The following is a 15,590-nucleotide window of genomic DNA, read 5'->3' on the forward strand; positions in this document are numbered from 1 at the left end:
ACTACATAAGACAGTTTTCTTTTCAGAGAAATCCAATCCTGATAAACCATTAAACATTAGCATATTACTTAATAAAACTATAACAAGGAGACAACCTCCCCACCATTCTTCTGTACCGATGACTCAAAGTTACATAATGGCAGAAGGAACTGTTATATTGTTTTATCATAAAAAATGTGTTTTACCTTTAAAAATCTAAGAAAATTCTCAATTGTATTATGTAAAAACAGTTCTACCTACAGAGGAGTGCTATAGCAAACAAAGCAGGAAAACTAAGAGGAGACCCAGTTGGTGTTAACATGTATCCGGCAACTGAGCAGAACACAAGATGAGTAAAACATAAATATACTCACATCGATTCAAGTGGCTGAGCATCAACTTTGCCCAAATGACTGGCCCAGAAAGAACACCTAAATAAGAAGTACTTGGGGAAATGATCTGGAAGACAGGCCATAAGAAGGTGGGAAACCGGCAAGAATTTTTAAATAAGTTTCCTTTCAAGTGGTAATTTGCAACTGTGTTCTAAAGGAAGGGAAAAAAAATCATGCTTTGACCTGAAGGACAAAAGAAGAAAGTCTCCTCACTCTGGCCTTAAATCCTTATCTATAAAATGAGGTATATTTTCAACACTGAAAATTCTATGATCTATGACTCTAAGGGCAATTCTAATAGAAGAAATCTACAAATTGACTAGTGAAACAGAGATATTGTCAGTCACGTGCCTTCTCCCTCTTTCATTTAGCCTACAAATATTTTCTGACTACCTGCTGTGTCAAGTACTATCCTGACTGCCAAATATGCAGAGGCATATAAATAAGAAAGTACCATCTAATAGTTAATAGACTAGTGAGAAATATGCATGGAATAGAAGTCATTGCAAGGTGATATATTAGTGACCAGGTGCTAGAGAGCTATAAAAAGTATTGTGGAAGCCCAAAGGAAGGAGTAAATAATTCATTTTGGAGCCATCAGAGGCATCACAGAAGAAGTCCCATTTACCTGGGTCCTGAAGAATTAGTAAAAGTTCATCTGGTGGAAATGTCTAGTGGTCATTCCAAGATGTGCAAAGGCAAGAAGATATAACAGAATATGGTCACATTCAAAGAAGGACTTCAAAATGGTTGGAATATGGGCTGCATGGTGGAAAGGAATAGGAAAAAAGTCCAGTAAGACAGGCTGACAATGGATTGGAAAGGATTTCAAATGCAATTCAAAGTAGTTTGGATTTTTATCCTCAGGGAAATAGCAAATTATTGAAGGAATTTAACCAAGGGAGTAACATGATCTGAATTTCCCTAAGAAAAAATCTTTAGTGGCCTTAAGAAGGATGAGTCGTCCAGAAGGTTGTACATATGTTTATGCTCCTGTCATGCGTATTTGCGTGTGCTTAACTGCCCTTTTCTTATCTTGTCCTTGGTGCTCTGCTGGACATGTGGTGCTGACTAGTACGGACCAGCTCCTTTCTACCTCTACATTCTTTCATGTCTCTGTGTTCAGTCTCTCCAACTGCCACTGATAAATGCTGTTGAAAGAAGGTAAATGAAGAGAGAGGGTGAGGAAAAGAAGAAAGAATATGAATAATCACAAAAGAAATATCTAGGAGGAAGGAGAGAGATGTTGTATGAATAAAAGTAACAATGGCTATGTGTATTGAGTACATACTATGTGCCATGTTCATTATTGACGCTCCACAGGATCTCATTAAATCCCAACTCTGCAACGAAGCTACTGATTCATTCATGTTTTCGGATAAGCTAAATGAAGCTTAGAGTAACTTGTTTATGATGCTAGCAAATACTAGAAAAGACTTGAACCTATCCTGTCTGACTTTAAATCCCATGCTTTCAATTTTTACACTCTATTCCAGTGATATAACTTACTGAATACGAATAATGTGCCAAGAACTATGCTAGCTGCTTTACATGGGTTAGTTTAAGACCCCCAATAACCTAAAAAAAGTAAATAACATTGTCCCCATTTTACAGTAGAGAAAACTGAGGCTCTGGGAAATTAAGTAACTTACCTAAGGTCACAAAACCAGTAAGAGGCAGCACCAGAGCTTTAACTCTGGCCTGTCTGACTGTACCTTTCCTATGACATTATGATGTGCATATTATATTCTCATTCCTTTCCCTACTCCCTCCCCCCTCACAACACCCTTCCCCATCTCTACATTTCCAGAATCTACCTTCAAGGCTCAGCTAATATCTTATCACCTCCAGAAGCCTTTCAGGAACATACCAGCCCACTGTTGCCTTCCTATTGCAATGATTTGCATAATATTCATTTACCGTGGTCAAGACAAATTTGCCTTTGTCAGTTCCCTGTTCTGTTTATGTTCTATGTCCCCAGTCAGTCAATCCATGTAAGTGCCCTATAGCAGGTTCCTCAGGCAGTTTGTACCATCCAAATATACCTTACATTACTCTCAACTAAGCCTCTAGAGGAGGACAAGAATCGTGTCATACAATTTGTATTCCCCAAGATAATTGGCAAAATCCTAAGAACATATTAGGACTTAATAATGTATTGATTGGCTCCAACATACATTAATAATAGGAAGTTTCCAGTTAACAGCTAACACTATACACACACACACACACACACACACACGCACACAGATTCTCCTAACAACCAATGAAGTAGTACCATTGTTATACCCATTTTACAGAGGAAACTGAGGAATAAAATAGTTAAATGCCTTGTCCAAGGCCACACAGCTAGTAAGTGGCAGTCAGGATCCAAACCCATTCAGTCTCATTCCAGAGTCAGCATTCCCTTGACTACTTTACAATACTACCTGCATTTTTAATAGATGTTGTTCTAAGAATAAACAACTCTCACACCTTAAAAAATTAAAAACTCACATATTATTGCTGCTATAAACACTGTTTTGGAGGAGCTGTAGAAAGAAGAGTCTGTCTGCATTTAGTAGAAAACCTGAGCAGCAGATACAAAGCTATTGGGAAAACAAGAAAAAAAGAAAGTTGAGAAGTATTCCTCTTTAAAAAAAAATAGAGTGTGCCATTTTCGCACAAAATTTCTGTGATTTATAAAGCATCCGTACTGACTTCCTCTCATTAATACACCAAATTATATAGCATACCTCCAGAGTGAGCAACCATTGTTAGCAAAAACGCTGCAACTCTACACCAGAATCATGGAATCTTGATCCAGTGAAATGTAACCACCTCTGGACTGACACACAACAGCTGTTTAGAGTGTCAGAAAGATGGCCTGGTGAAGATCCCAAAGAAAAATTGGAAAACAGAATGTTGATTTCCAAATCTTTTGAACCTGATTAAGCTGTTGGCAAAAGTCAGGGAGAAAAATACAAGGTATATTTCTACTTTAAAAAGGCAGTAAGAAATTATTGATAATTTAGAGATGATGGAAAGTAGAAGCAAGTGATGTAGGTTTGTATATGATTCATAATTTACAATTTGTGAAACCTTTTCCTGTGCAGTATTTCTTTTAATTCATATAATAACTTGATACAATCAGTAGTATTATCATTTCTACAAAATTAGCCTATACAAATAGGGCTCAGAGAAGACAACTTTCCACACTTACTTAGCTAAGAAGTGGTAAAGCCAGGACTAAAATCCAGGTCCTCTAAAACAAAGTTCCCTTCCTTGTATCATTTGGTTTTCTCTTACAGAAAATGGAAAGAAGAGCCTCCCTCATGTGTTAGAGAAAAAAAAAAGTACTAGTGCTTTCAAAACAGACAATGACTGAAGCATCAGAATGACAGGTCTCACCTCTCTTTGCTCTCTTAAGGAATTGCCACATCACCCCCTTTGAAAGTAAAATAAGAAGTAATGGGCAAAGGCCCTCCTGGTTGCTTTCTTTCTCCAGGTGCCCTGACCTCACTCCTCCCTCCTTGGCTCTGGACAACGTACCAATCTCTGTAACATAGTACCACCACAGTGGTGTCACAGGCACAGGAAAAACAAGCCCCATGACTGTCTTCAGGGAAGCGCCAAAGGAAAACCAAAGAAACTCTAGAACCCTGAAAATAAATCAATTTCCTCATATAGCACAGCAAAGTTCTCCAGAGGACACGAAACTATAAAATGATTATGTAGAAGCATTGTATGATACGCTGTATGTACGGTGTATGGGGAGTATAGGGGAGCTAATGGAAGACAATTAGAAATCAGGCCAGCCTATCTAGAGTTTGTTATGGCTGCACAACTCTATGCCCCAAAGTAAAAGAAACCGAGATCAACGAGCAAATCTACCCTTATCTCAGAACTAACACATAAAACTCCTTCAACATTCATACGCAAGGAGTGGTAAATCATACATTTTACTGCAGAGAAGCCACTGACCGTGATAATGCCCACAGAGGATATCCCTGTGGACATCTTTAGCCGTGGACATGTCCGTAAGCCTTGGCACATTACCAGTCTAACATGTAAACACACAGTTCCAGATAAGGACAGCTCTATTTAACCCAAGTACTATTTTTCTCACTATTCTTCTTTTGTTAATTCATTCAGTACATACGTTATATGCCTGGCACTGTTCTAGATTCTGGGGGTAAAGCAGTGACTAAAATAAAATCCCTGCCTTCATAAGCTTACATTCTAAGTAACTAAAATACCTGCAAGATTTCTTCCACCTCTGATGTTCTGTGGCTCCACTACCAGAGAAAAGGCTTAAATTGCAACTGTTCCAGGCAAAGGGACACTTGTAGCACCTACAAGGACCATGTTATAGCCTCAGCATCCAGCATGCTTCTTTCTCAGTAAAGGGTTTTAAGTGAATAGAGGCAACCACTACATCATTGATGGGGAAACAGAGACTCAAGATGGTTAAATAAATCACCTATCATTACACAGACAGTAAATGCAGAGCTAAGAACTGCACCTTCACCTAATACTATTCTAGGCCCACCTAATAACTTTGGTGAAACCAGTTCAGACTTTATTTTGAAGGACTATTCAGTTACTAAAAGTCAGCTTCCCAGCAGTGAGTCTCTGCCTCTTTGCTTACTTCTGCATTTATTCCTTGATGGTACGAAGGAATTGTCACGTTTGTTTGTTTGTTTTAATTTCCACCAACACTCAGAAACCACACCTAGCATATAATGCTACTGGCACATTACATTACCCAACCAATGAACTATAAGGAAATTTTATTTTCAAACCTAACTTCTCCTCCTCCCTGAAATCTCCCTACTTCAGCTAGACTAGAGAATTTTTAACAGCTTCTGGACCAAGACCCTGGCCTAAAATATTCCAGCAGGAATTAGCTAAGCTCGGTACACAACAACAATAACCCTATCCCAACATTCCCTGGTAAAAGTGTCAGGACTTGCCAGGTGGGTTTTTCTAAAACCTAACTGGGTGACCCAAAGACTCGCATTTTCAGGGAAAGGAAAACTTTTTACCTACTAGCCCAGATGAAGGGTAATTTTCCTCGTTGCACCAACAAAGTTGACCTACCCTGCAGTCAGTCCTCCCTTAGGGAACTCAGAGACTGCACAGGCGCACTAAATTGCAAGCAACAAGACTTGAGCTCCTGTTCTAGTTCTGTCACTAGTAAATTATTTTACATTAGGTAAATCACTTATCCTCTCTGGGGTTACTTTCCTCATCTATAAAATAGAGATAATCATACTTACCTTGATTGCCTCACAAGGTAGTCAAGTAGAACACGTGAACTAGCAGTCATAATATCAATTTGAAAAGTACCACACTAATGTAAGGTAGCACCACACAAACGTAAGGTAGCACCATTAATTATTAGTATTATTATTCAGAATTACTGAGAATTTCAGAGGCTAGAAGACCATTTGTAAAATCAGTTAGAAAGATGCAGTAGCAATGTGATATGGCAAGAAGATCAAAACTTTGGAGTCAGCCTGAGGTATAAAACCAGATTCGATGATCTTGGCAAGTTGTTTAAACTCTTAAACAAACTTAAACAGTTTCCTCATCTGAAAATGGGTATAGTACCACTTTAAAATTTCCATGAAGAATAACTAACAAATATTTACATATATACACCTGAAAGGGTCTTGCTCATATGGTATAAAATGGTATCAGTATTATAAATTTCCTCTACAAAGCTTAGAACTTCAGGGTTTTATCCAGTATTCATACCATGTGAACAGCTGAAACATCTGTAATGTCAAGCACTTGAAGTTGATTTTAAAAGAAAAAATCACCACCACCACCACCACAACAACAACACAGCATCCCTGACCAAAGTATTAAAGCAAAAAAATTAGATGGTAATTAACCCAGCATATTAGCTAGCAATTGGGCCAGAGTTTAGGAGCCAGTTCTATCAATGGGTATTTTCCCAGTCACTCAGACAAACTGTTTTGCTTATTTCAAATCCACTGCACTGAGTCTCTCTTTGTGACTGTGGATTGCTGGATTATTGCCTGCATTTCTGTCTTCTGTGAAAACGCCAAAGGTATAGAAATTTCAGTCACCAGATTAAACGTTCATCTTGACAATATATTATGCTGTTTGGTGTCATGCTGACATCCTATTGATGATGTTCATGACTTTATATGCCTTTATTTTGTTCTTTGGTTTCAGTAAAAAGAAAAGCAAAAAGCCCTTAGACAAATGAATTCAGATTCTTTTCAGACACAGTGCTGCTTCTCTTCCATGAGATCAGGAAAAGGATATATTTCTGGTTGCAGACATATGTGGTACAGACATGAGATCACAGCTTTAAGCTTAATAGAAGAACATAACAATCTAGTCACTGTTTACACTTTAGCCCAAAGGGCAGCTGGAAATCACAACCAACCATATGCAGTGCCGAACAAGTGGTCATGACTTTATTAATAAAACCAAGCATTAACGAATAAGATTCTGGGAATGGTACAGTGAGGGGCAGGAGTGTCTTACCATAGGCCCCTCTAAGTACCAGGCAGAGGGCCCAGGCTATTGTTGAAAATGTCCTTTGGGATTAGACTGCTCTCTCTGCCAGGATTTCATTTGCCATCTTTCATATTTCCCAGTTCTCCCATACAGTGTTTAATCAGCTGCTAGGGACTGGTTAGAAAGGACTCCTATTCTTCTTGCATCCTGACATCCTGAAAAGGGATTGAATTATAGAACTACCTACATATGATTAAATCAAATCACACATACAGAATGTTTTTTATACTATAAAGATCTATTTCAAGTAGAAACAGAGACATAAATGATATCTCATTTAATCCTTCCAAGTCTATGACAGGTATAATAACATTAGCCCCAATATATTGATGAGAAACTGATTCTGAGAAAGGCTTAAGAATACTGCAAGTAAATTGCAGAACAAAGATTTATACCCAGATCCAAATTGCACACTTCCGCTATTCAACAGTTGCCACAGAGAACAAATTAATTGATAACCCATGGTCTATAATAATTTTATTTCTGCATTGAGATGGATACAAATTTACTAGGCAAATGTAGTACTCAAACTTTAACACTGAAGCATTTCTTACGCACATCAGTGTCACAATTTACAAATTTTCCATCTGGTTCTTTCATTTTTTTTCTATACCTAAGAGATAATGTCAGGTACCAAATTTGTAACCCAAATACAAAGTCACAGGACAAGTGTCAGAGAATAAAACCATTAAAACACCTTCAAGCTCTCATCAAAGTGAGTTGGCCCAACTGAGCCAGCAAAAATTAATAATAATAACTCCTATGAATATGACTGCTGATATAGATGGTGCAGAAATCAGAATTTTGAGGCAACAACCAATTCATCCAAGTATAGTTTATTCAAGTGTAGTAAGAAAAGAAGGGAAATCTGAATCTGCAGGGCACCTCCTCAGACTAGATTTAAGGTATATAACTTGGATTTTGCTGAAACATATTTTGTTCCTATGTGTGTTCTGATTTTGGTTTTGCTTTGTTTCTGAAACAGAAGTTAATTCTTAATTTGAAGTACTTTGTATTATCTTTTTTACTGAAATTATCACTGTCAGGCTAATCATACCTTCAGTTTTCCACTCGGCCCAGCATGAGAACTATATTCAGGAAAACAAGAGCAGAGGAAAGAACAATGTCCTAAATGTACTCTCCCCTCACACCAATCCAGATTCATGATAGGCTAAAAGAGAGCATACGTTCTACTGAGATCTGTGATGATGCCACTGGGAGCCCAAGCCATTCACACAGTTATTACACAGAATGCAACCACATTTTCTCCCTTGGGGCCTTTAGGAAAGGAACGGCTCCCAAACCACAGACAGTAATATGTAATCGCAGCACAAGGCAAGAGGAAGAGAGAGAATGACCCAGTGAAGAATGGGGTTTATCTCAAATAATTATCCCAAGCAACTACAAATCACCTTGAAATACAGCTTTCAATCTTACCCTCCAGTTAGACACATTATCAAATGAAATGAGAGATTAACAAATACTAGGAGCTCATAACTACAAAAGTGTGAATGGAAAAGTCATACTGGCCAACATTTCCAATGGACTAAACATCGATATTAGCATAGAGAGAAATTGTTGTCTAGTACTTCGAGATAATATATATACACAAACATAAAGCCTATGTAACTTATAAAAGTAAATTTCCTAGAAAGTATTAAAGTGAGTATAGTATTCTTTTAATTGTCTCTTGGCCACAAAATAATCCTTAATTAATTAGCATTTCTATTATGTTTTGCAAATTATAGCAAGCAACAGAGATATAGCAAAAAGAGTACTGAACACTAGACAACCACTGAAAACTATAAATCTTATTTTGCCCAATATCTAATTTCATAAAAAGCTTAGATAAAAAGTGAACAGATGCCTTTTCAACAAATAGTGCTAAGAAAACCTGATATCTACAAAACAATGGAGGTGAACCCTTACCTTACTCTATACATAAAAAAATAACTCAAAATGGATCAAAGACCTAAACTTAAAAGCTAAAACTATAAAACCCTTAGAAGACAGGGAAAATCTTTATGACATTGGATTTGCAATGATTTCTTGGAGTAATGCAAAAGCACAGGAAACAAAAGAAAAATAAATAAGTTGGACTTCATCAGATTAAAAAACTCGTGTGCATCAAAGGACACTATCAGGTCAGTGAAAAAACAACCCATAGAAAGGGAGGAAAAAATATCACATAATGGGAGAAACATTTTTCTGATGGGAGATTTATATCAAGAATATAGAGAGAACTGCTACCACTCAACTCAATTCAAAAATGGGCAAAGGATTTAAATAGACACTTCTCCAAAGATCCACAGATGGCCAATAAATGTATGGAAAGATGTTCAATATCATCAGTCACTAGGCAAATGCAAAATCAAAACCACAATGAGACACAACATCACACCCATTAGGATGGCTATTATCAAAAAATGGAAAATAACATTCTCCTCACCTGTTGCTAACTCCCTTACCTTCTTCAACAGGTCTTTGCTCAAATGTCATGTTCTCAACGAGTCCTACTCTGGTCATCCTGTTTAAAATTGCTTCCTTACTGGGTGTTATATACAAACAATGAATCATGGAACAATACATCAAAAACTAATGATGTAATGTATGGTGATTAACATAACATAATAAAAAATATATAAATAAATAAATAAATAAAATTGCTTCCTTGCAACTATCAATTCGCCTTATCCTACTTTATTTTTTCTTTCTCTACAGCACTTATAAACTTCTAATATACTATATAATTTACTTACTTATGCTTATTATTATCTGTCTTTCTCATCTATAATATAAGCTCCATGAGAACTACAATTATTTGTTGCATTGACTAATATATTTTAAGTGCAAGAATAGTACCTGGCCCATGACAAATGCTTAATAAACATTTCCTGAATGAATAAACTGACTAATTTCTTACATGGAGACAAAAAATAGCTTAGAAGTTTTGAAAACCAAATTAGTTTTAAAATTAATCAGTTTTTATTCCCTTCAACACCAAATATTCCATTTATCATCACCAAATAACCAAAGTACTATGGCTTACCATGGCAACTGTTCCACTTAACATTCAATGGAATGTGGTCTTAAAATTTTATTCATATCAACATTCACAGTACTGTGCCAATTATTTACTTATTGTCTCTTGACTCTCACATCACCCTTCAATTCTCTGCTTTATGATTCCAGGGCACTATATTTCCCAGGCTCTCTTGCCAGCTGGCTTCCTATTCCATTCTGCCAATGAGAGGGACTAAGGGGAAATTAGAAGGTAGAAGGAGGAGAAAAGAGACTTCCTTTTTCTAGCTCCTGTCAGCATCCCTCCAACAGCAAAATACCCTTATGGCAGCACCATTTTACATTCCCACCAGCAATAGCTTCTTTTAGCCCTCCCAATGCTAGCTGCCTCAGAGATACCAGCTGGCCACATGCTCTCCATGATTAGAGCATAAGCCATGCCATGGTTCCCTCCGTGGTCTGAGCACAAGGCTCACAGCACACCCTCTCCCAGCAGGTCAAAGCCCCAGTTGCAAGCTTTCCCAAGTTCCTACATTCAAGGTACCCAATTCCTTCCATTTTGTTCCACCAGCCCTATGGCTGGGAACTACTCTCTGCAGTTATTAATCTTGGTTACCTCATCTTCTTCTCGCTCTCTCTTTTTTTTTCTTTTGCTTTTTCAGCCTTCCAATTCCTGTGTAACAAATTCCCCTCAATTAAATCCCATCTATTTGATTGTTTTTCATGGTTTTGTTTTCCTGACTAGCTATGACTGTACTTAGTACAGTATAACACTCCAGGCAGACCAAAAGATTGACAACAGAATAAATTTATATTTTCATCACTCAGAATTAAACATAATACAGATTTTTTTCCATACTATCTTTTTTTAAGTATGAGTTTTCAGTCTTTTTTTAATTTTTAATTCCAGCATGATTAACATAGAGTGTTATATTAGTTTCAGCTGTACAATACAGTGATTCAACAATTCCATACATGACCCAGTCCATCTTAACCAAAGAATGCAAAAAAGGGTGTTTCAAATAGAGTAACAGATTGAGATCTATAAGTACAATGCTCATATTTATACACTCACAGAGTAAAATTTTTTCTCACTCCTCTCCTGTCTATTCTACATCTCTACCTGAATATATAGCATGCATCTCAAATTTAACACATCCAAACCTGAGCTCCTGATACTTCCTCAAATCTGTTCGTTCCAAAGACTTTCCCATCTGACTTAATGGCAACTCTATCTTTATAGCTTCTCAGGCCAGGATACTGGAGTCATCTTTAATTCCTTTCTTTCTTTCATCCTCCAAATCTAATCTGTTAGAAAATTCTGTTAGTTCTCAATCAAAATACATTTAGATTATAACTGCTTCTGATCACCTCCACTGCTACTCCAAGCCACCAATAACTCTAATCTGGATTATTGTAACAGCCTTTTAAGTGGTCACTCTGCTTCCACTCCTATGCACCTCTACAGTATATTCCCAGCAACAACCAAAGTGATCCTCTTAAAACTTAAGTCAGATCATATCACTCCTCTGCTCAAAATGTTCCAATCGTTCCTCAACTCACACAGAGTAAAAGCCAAAATCCTCACATGATCTATGAGTTCCTGTGGTTCCTGTTACCTCTCTGACTTTATCTCCTACTATTTCCTCCCACTCACTTGTCTCCAGCCATTCTGTTCCTTGAACAACCTGACCCATTTCCACCTCAGAGCCTTTTGCATTGGCCTCTCCCTCTGCCTGGACCACTCTTCTACACATATCTGCATAGTCCCTTTGCTGTTATTTCAAGTGTTTGAGCAACATTTTCTTCTCAAAGACACCTTCCCTGACCATCTTATTTAAGACTGCATATACCTCCAACACTGGGTACTCCCTATTTTCTTTGTTTTATTTTTCTCCATAGCATTTGTCCTCTTACTTACTATATAATAATTTACTTTTTTAATATTGCCTTTCTTCCTCCAATAGAATGTAAGCTCCTTAAATTTCTGTTTTGGCAGGAATTTCTGTTTTGTTCATTGATGTATCTTCAACATCCACATGGTGTCTGGCACATAGTAAGCGCTCAATAAACATTTGTTGAATGAAACTCCAAACTCCACACTCCAAAGCACCAAAGAATGAACAAATATAAACATGCATGGAAATACAGTGTGACATATACATGCATATGTATATATGACCTGGACTACATTCTGAAAAATAAAACTATATTACAAACTCCAATACTATAGTGAGTACTATACCAAGATTATTTATTCTATTCTATAAAAATCTCAAAATGAATTGATAATCCTACCACATAATATATGGAGGCTCCTTAGCACAGTGTTTAACAGTCATTTTGCCTGCCATTATCGCTTCAACATCTAGAAGCTCTGTGATCCTGGGCAAGTTACTTGATATCTGTCCCTTATTTTCACAAAATAGTAACAGTAAAAATACAAAACCTAGCTCATAGAAATTAGGTAAAGGATTAAATCATGTAATGTATTTGAAGCACTTTAGCACAGTATGTGGTCCATAGATAATACTCAGTATATGTTAGCTATCATTATAAAAGGCATCAAATATATGTTGAAAGAGAAGTAAATACCCTAAAATTCAACATTTTTTTACTGCCTGACTTTGTTTATATTGCAAGCTTACTCAAAGAAAGAACCATATTTTAGACTTCTTTTATATCTGACATACCACTGAATATATTAATTCAATAATTGATTTATTAATTGATTTGTTATATACACACAAATACATATATAATTAAACCTTCTAAAAATATAGGTTACAAAAGCCAAGTTAGTTGAAATGATCAAGATAAGTAAGACAGGAAAAGAAAAGCAAGTTCATTAGTTCTGACTCTTCATCTTACCACACTTTATCACACTAAACGTGTGCTACTAAAGTATACTGAAGACTTTTTAGTAAGTATACTACAGGCTTTTTTAATGTACAGTAGATATGCATAATTTTCTAGCAGAAAATAAATAACCATATGATGGATGCTAACCCATCATCATTTCACAATATAAGTAAGTCAAATCATTATGTTGTACACCTTACCTATACAGTGCTGTATGTCAATTCTATCTCAATAAAATTGGGGAAAAAAAGAAATAATGATAAATTAACAGCATAGAAAAAGAGGAAGAAAGAAAGGGAAAACAGAGACAGATGGCAGGCTTTAAATGGAGGAGCCAACCAATCAAAGCTGTGGGAATCATAAGAAAGAACAGAGCACTAACAAAGACTTAGATTGAAAGCTAAGAATGGGACTTTGCTGGAAAGGCTACTTCTTCAAAAGATCACTCAAAGATAAGCCCAGTTGAGTGAGGGTAATAATAACTTACTCAAAAATGAAGTGTGCAGTTAACCATTGGTCACGAGAAGCCGAAAGACTTTCACACAAAGAGAATTACAGAAAAATGAAAATAAAAGCAAAGTAACAGAATAAAATCATCACTGACCATCTTTAAAATGTTAACAGACCACACTAGTATGGATTAGTAACTTTGACATTGTGGGCTGGACTCCTGACTGGAATCACTGAAATGGAAAGATCCTTAATAAAAATTAATTAATTAAGGTTCAGATATACAAATATGCTTTCATTTACTACAAACTCCTACCCATCACTTTGATGACATTTCATTATTTTTTTTCTGATGCTATAAAAGCCCACATTAGTTAATGCGAGTAATGTTCAGAACTTGCTGTGATCATATGACACAATCACTTTTTAACTCTTTACAAATGTAGTGTCATAGTGTGTAGATTTACTTAGCAAGAACAATGACAGAGAAAAATGGCATTGTGCAGAGTATTATTCACAGTACTGTGTTAGTATGTGAATAATTCACCTCTATGAGCACCAGTGCACAAAAAGAAAAATAATTTTATCATCAAATTGTAGTTATGACACAAACTATTTGAGCATTACGTCCCTAACATGTTTTCATCATTCAGGAGTAGAATAACAACCCACAGGACAACTCACAACGGGCAATTTTGCATTTCTACAAAATTAAAAAAATAATAATAAATTCTAGACACATGCCCCAAACAGAGATATGTCAGTAGTCAATCCAAGTTTAATGGGCTCCTCAATTTCTGTACCACTCTTTGAACTCTCCTCCTTTAATTCACTCCTCCTTTCATACTGTGTTCTTTTCTTTTGGGTCCAACTTCCTTCTTTGGGTTACTCTTTCACTACCAAATAAACTTAGTCTCCTATTCTATTAGTTCTTGTTATCTACATATGCCCCTACTGCTCTGAAAATAGTGGATCTTGCAAGTAAATGATGTGGCATCACTACTGAGAATTTAATTGGTTTCTATAATTTCCAGAGGTACAATTATACCCAGGCATTACCCAATTTTTATTGCAGTAGTTTATGGTTTTATGGTTTACATATGCTCAACTCTGTAATCTTCAAAAATGAAAGTAAATAACAAAGAAGTTTGAATAAATATATATATATCATATATCCTGGGCACTGGTAAATAACCATGAAAAAGGAAAGCCGAGAGAGAGAGAAAGAAATGTACTTATCTTTCTAATACAGCCTCCTAAGCCCTTGATATATTTAATAAAGCAGAAGGTGGGAAATAAGTCTTTCAAAGTACTATATAGGAAAAAATGATATCATTTCACAATGTTATACTGTACGATGATTACCTAAATCATAAAGCCAAATCTTTCTTTCTTTGAGCCCCCTATATGCCGGCTATGGTCTGAATGTTTGTGTCTCCCCTAAAATTCATATGTTGAAATCCTAACCCCCAAAGGTGAACACATTAGTAGGTGGGGCCATTGGGAAGTGATTAGGTCATGAGAATGGAGCCTCCATGCATGTGATTAGTGCTCTTAGGAAAGAGATCCCACAGAGCCCCCTAGTCCCTTCGGTCATATAAGACTGTGACCCAGAAGAGAGCCCTCATCCAACCATGCTGGCATACATCAGAATTCTATCTTCCAGAACTGTGAGAAATAAATTTTTGTTGTTTATAAGCTACCCAGTCTGTGGCATTTTATTATAGCAGCCCAAATGGACTAAGACAATGCCTCTTCATCATTCAGAACATCTAAGACTGTATATGCACACATCTGGGAACTACCTCTTATAAAACATGGGAAGTCCTATAAAAAGTCTACCAAAAAATCAGAAAACCAAAAGTTATTCAGAAATATCCATTGTCAGGAATTCAAATTGTTTTTAGTTTTGCAGTTTTTTTTCAATTCATTAGAATCTCTACTAATTACAACATATAGGTACTCTGAGGTATACTATCATTAATTCATAGGTTTGTAGCTTTTGTCTCCAACACTTCTGCATTCTTAGTGGTTACTTAGGTAGAATGATGGCAGTATATCTCTAAATCTAAAAATTACCTTTTTCACCAATATAAATGACATTTCAAATATCACATGTGAAATATATTTTTAAAACAAAAAAATAATGATTTAATATTAATGTCTTTAAATTTTCTCCTATCTAGCACTTTAAAAGACATATTTCCCAGCCCCTGCTTAAACATGTGCTATAATGTGACTCAAATATTTTAAATTAAAATTGAAAAAACAAGTGATGAGGGACTGGGTTTTTGTTTTGGGTTTTTTTTGTTTTGGTTTGATTTTTGTAATGTAGAAAACAAACTG

At 36.2% G+C, this 15,590-nt stretch overlaps 1 protein-coding gene across 11 annotated transcripts in view; it reads right to left on the reverse strand.

Annotated features, from left to right (window-relative positions):
* Nucleotides 1-15,590, reverse strand: part of SOX6 (SRY-box transcription factor 6) — a 652,457-nt gene that overhangs the window by 367,528 nt on the left and 269,339 nt on the right. The window contains exon 1 of one of the 11 annotated variants that reach the window (XM_027580202.2): nt 2,868-2,953. The exons of the other annotated variants lie outside the window; for them this stretch is intronic. The gene's annotated coding sequence lies outside the window, so the exon portion shown is untranslated. Of the gene's footprint in view, nt 1-2,867; nt 2,954-15,590 lie in introns of those variants that run through there. 11 annotated transcript variants of the gene reach the window in all.

This window comes from Zalophus californianus, chromosome 11 (assembly GCF_009762305.2).
Source record: "Zalophus californianus isolate mZalCal1 chromosome 11, mZalCal1.pri.v2, whole genome shotgun sequence".
NCBI lineage: Eukaryota > Metazoa > Chordata > Mammalia > Carnivora > Otariidae > Zalophus > Zalophus californianus.